Consider the following 4,365-nt stretch of genomic DNA (forward strand, 5'->3'; position numbering starts at 1 on the left):
AAACAACAAGAGATAATTGGAAGTGGTTTTTAAACTGCTCAGGTTTTCTCCCCCTACTCCTTTTGGGTTTTTTAGAAATCATTTTAGCAGTGTCATTTGCAGATCTCTCCCCAAAAGAGAACATATTAAAAGGTAATTTTCTTTAAGGTCATTTCCGATTATTCTCTCCCTAACCCTCCCCCCCTCAGCATTTAACTGCTTCTTGAGGTTTCCTCTTACTTTCTGCATTAACTTTGCTGGGGTCAAAAGAAAAAAAATTCTAAGGATTTTTCCAATTTTGAATTGTTTTCACATTGTTTCACACTCTGGATAAATTGGCTGACTTTCTCTGGTGAACAACCAACATATTATAGGTTTTAAAGGGGATTCCCCACTCCAAGTGATTAAAATGTTGCGTGCCACCCCAATCTCCAAGCGGCGAGAGACTTCCAGGGGTTCCTGTATTTACCCAGGGTTTGGTTTCCTGGGAAAGAAGGTCAGTGGAGACTGTGGTGTATTTTAGGAAATGTGGTTTTTATTTAAACACATCCCAACCTGAGCTTAAGATAGAGGGGTTCACAGCATTAACAGTCCAATAGATCTTGCTTTTCCATCAGGCTTGGAGGAGGCATCCCAAGCCATGGTGCAGAAAGCAGGCCTCTCTGTGTGTCTTTCCAGCTTCACCCCCAAGAGGAGAATAAAAACACCAGCCTCTCCTTGGCTCCAGGATGGGGGGGGGAAGGGCCCCTCACCTAAAAGAATTCCAAAAACTCCCTTTGGATATGCAGATGGATCATTCAGTAAGTCCATTTAACTCACAGGCTAGCTTAACAGAGGAAACTAGCCTAACCAGTAGAGCAGGTTTCTTGTTTACATATCCCAACTTCAGATACAAGATTACAGACTTGAAGGGGACACAAAGAAATAATCTATCTCATCCCTCAATTCCATAACAATATTTGTATTGCACCTTAATCTAAAATTACTGTAGATCTCTTTGCATGCATGATTGCAAATGTCTCATAAGGAAAACCCAGCTCTGTAGCCAGCCTTCCTTGTTAGATGGGGCAGCCACATGTCTTGGTGGGGCATTTGGGAAGTGGGAGAGGTCCATAGCTTTTGTATATTGGAGTGTACTTTGGGATGACCCCAAGTCTGCTAGTGCCTCTTCCTTTTGAGTGGTGGTGTATTTTTGACTCCATAAGCAGAAACTGGTGGGTGGGTGTGTACACATCTGCACGTACACACTGTGTTTTAGTGGCACTGTAATGAAAAGAGCAATTAACATTTCAATGTAATATTACAGTATACATAAACTTGCCACACATACACAAAAAGAGTCTAAACTATAGCAGCACATTATGGCCACTCCCTTTTTATGATAATAAAATGTGCTGTCAGGTGTTTGGAGACTAATGGGCAAACAGCATTTAAAGAAGAAATATCAAATCTTAAACTGGCTTCCTTTCAAAAACTGGCTGTGGGATGTCACATCACAAAGCGATGTGCACTCTTTATATACAAGACAAGCACTGAAAATGAGTGTTCAGCATTGTAAGATGGCCACCTAGGGACAACCTTATTTAGCGCAGAAAGCAATTACAAGGTGGGTAAACAGAAACATTTTTAACAGGAGAACAACATGCATAATCTGCCCAAGGGGACATCGGGTGCTATCTGTCTCCAGTTTTTGCCTTATGTATCGGTTTCCCCCCTTTTCTCTTTTACAATAATTCCTTCATTCCCCACTTCTGTCAGTCCAGTATCCCTCTACAGGGCAGTAAACCAGATGCCACAGGAGCTATGGTGCACCCTGGGAAGAGCTCCTTGTATTCACCCAGGATTTTGGGGGGGGCAGCAAAAGGGATGACTGAAATACGACATTTCTGGAGAGCAAATTCTATTAGTTTTCATTGGGACAGGAGGCTTACCATAATAATATGATGCAGCGAGAGAGGGGGATGTCGCTTCGTGGCAACAGAGTCAGTCTGTAACTAAGGCTGCAGCAACAGCTACTGCAGTAGCCAAGCATGCTCATCTGTATTACTGCAGTTTATGACACAGCTGAGAAGTGAGTAACCCTCCTCACATTTACTACAGGTTCAGGTGGTCATCTGTATTCACTCAGAATGTAGCTGCGATGGAACTTTGATGGATAAATGCCATACATTTATTGTAGCATGGTTATATTGTTTAGGGAGGGCTTCAGTTTGAGGAGTCTTGTTGAGATATAACGGCTGCCCACTCCTCATTTGGAGGGACCCTCATTTAGGCAGTACCTTCTAACTACTTGAACTGTGTTACATGTACAGTAGGGCCCCACTCATACAGCGGGTTACGTTCCAGACCCCCGCCTAAAAGTAAAACCCGCAGAAAAGTGGAACTCATTCAATAGAATGGTGCCCGATGCCCAAAAAACGCTGTAAAAGCGGAACAAGCACCGTATGAGTGGGGCCTTACTCTAATTGAAAACTGCTGTATTAGCGGAACGCCAAAAAGCGGGCTGCCAAAAAGCGGACCCTATCTGTACTAGACTTTTGCCATCATCCCTTTGATTTGTCTGCCTAATCTGTGCAGAACTTCATATATCATTTGTTGTGGAAGGTATTTTGTTATGTCAATGTCAGTTTGTTTGTGTTTTTTCTCAAAATGTTGGAAAATAGCCAATAAATATATTGGGGTTTTTACTTTTAACATAGCTATATTATTTTTGATATGAAAATTATAGGGAACATCTGCTGATTCTGCACTTGCAGAGAAATTGATTTAAAGGATGACCATTACCCATGCTTAGAATGCTTCCCCTTTCTTAAGGGTTAGGCTAATTTTGCAGAGAATATAAAGTAGAGTATAGCTTCATGCACTCTTGTGACCTTCATTTGCACTGTATGTGGAACCTTTCCTTTAAAAAGTAAAAAAAAGTAAATCTAGTCTATCCTTAACAGTCAATGCTAGTTTGATCTTGTAGTTCAATTACTGTACCCATCTTATTTCTCTGAAATTATATCATGAGAATGCTTATCTTCTTGAAGTGTTAAGCCTTTTATCAAAGGCTTCTCTTTGCATTGCAGTTATCACACAAGCTCTCACGGATATGTCTCCCAGAGATATCACCTAAGTCACATTCAGCAGCAATAGTCTTTTTCTTTTTTTTCTTTCTTTTTTTTTTTTACAATCACATCAATGAAAAACAGTTGGAAGTTATCACACTACATGCTGACAAGAGAATGCTGCAGAAGGAAAAAAAACAAACTAGCACCTGCATAGCACTTCCTAAAATGCCTCCACTTTCCTGGCTCTGTACTTGAGAGAGAGATTTCCTTCTGACTTTGAAGAGCATAGAGACAGGCTACAAGTTCCTAACTGTGGAAGGAGAGGCACATGTTTCGAGACACTTTGATCATGTGTACTAAAACCAAACTCAGATGCTGAGTTATGATGGGTATGTAGCCAAAATGGGGCCACTGACAAACAAGAGCATGCCGTTGGGGTAAGGTTTGAACAAGGAGAAGAAAAAACTATTTAGAGCAAAAAAGGGAGGGAAAAATAGCCTAGTGAGGACTGAGCATGCTCAGTGGCCACAGAATTGTGAGTGGGGTGGGGGAGGGTAGAAAGCCAGTGGAGAAGGAATAGAATAGAGCAGTTTTCCCAAGCTTTGGGTCCCCAGATGTTTATGGACTATAACTTCCATCAGCCCCAGCCAGCATGGCCAGTGGTCAGGAATTATGGGAACTGTAGTCCAGCAACAACTGGGGACCCAAAGGATGGGAAAGACTGGAATAGAGTATCCTGTAAAAGGGCATGGCTGGTTAGAATTCCAACAGTCAATACTGCAACATTTGTTGCAAACGTTGTTTACTATTAACTCTGGACTCAGCTCAGCTAGTGAAAACAGATTCCAAGGCTGAGCCTTGTCACAAATTAAACCTTATTCCTATGCCCTCAAACGTCTCCCTGTGCCTGAAATAAAAGAGTTGCCACAAGAATTACATCTTTTTCCTTAAATTGTCACAATAGTGCCCTCCCCACCCCCGGAGATTACATAGAGACTTAGTTGGTTGTCTGCTATATTTACAGCATGCAGAAAATCATATATTTATATTTAGCCTTCAGCTAAGGGCAACTCACGCAAAAATAAACATTTGGCAGCAGCAAAGAATGTATAGTTTAACTTGGAATAGTAATATTAATAATACTGGTAATGATCATGATAATTGTGATGGGGAGAATGAGGGGCTTTTAGGTCTTAATTCAGACAGCACTTTATTCCATCTTCCCAACATTTCCTTACCTGTTAACTTTTGCCTTTTATGTGATCTTTCACATGATGTAAATTCCGCTTCTGGAAATCTAGTGGAATCTATTGGAAGTTTAGCATTCATTTCT

This window comes from Rhineura floridana, chromosome 9 (assembly GCF_030035675.1).
Source record: "Rhineura floridana isolate rRhiFlo1 chromosome 9, rRhiFlo1.hap2, whole genome shotgun sequence".
Classification (NCBI taxonomy): Eukaryota; Metazoa; Chordata; class Lepidosauria; order Squamata; family Rhineuridae; genus Rhineura; species Rhineura floridana.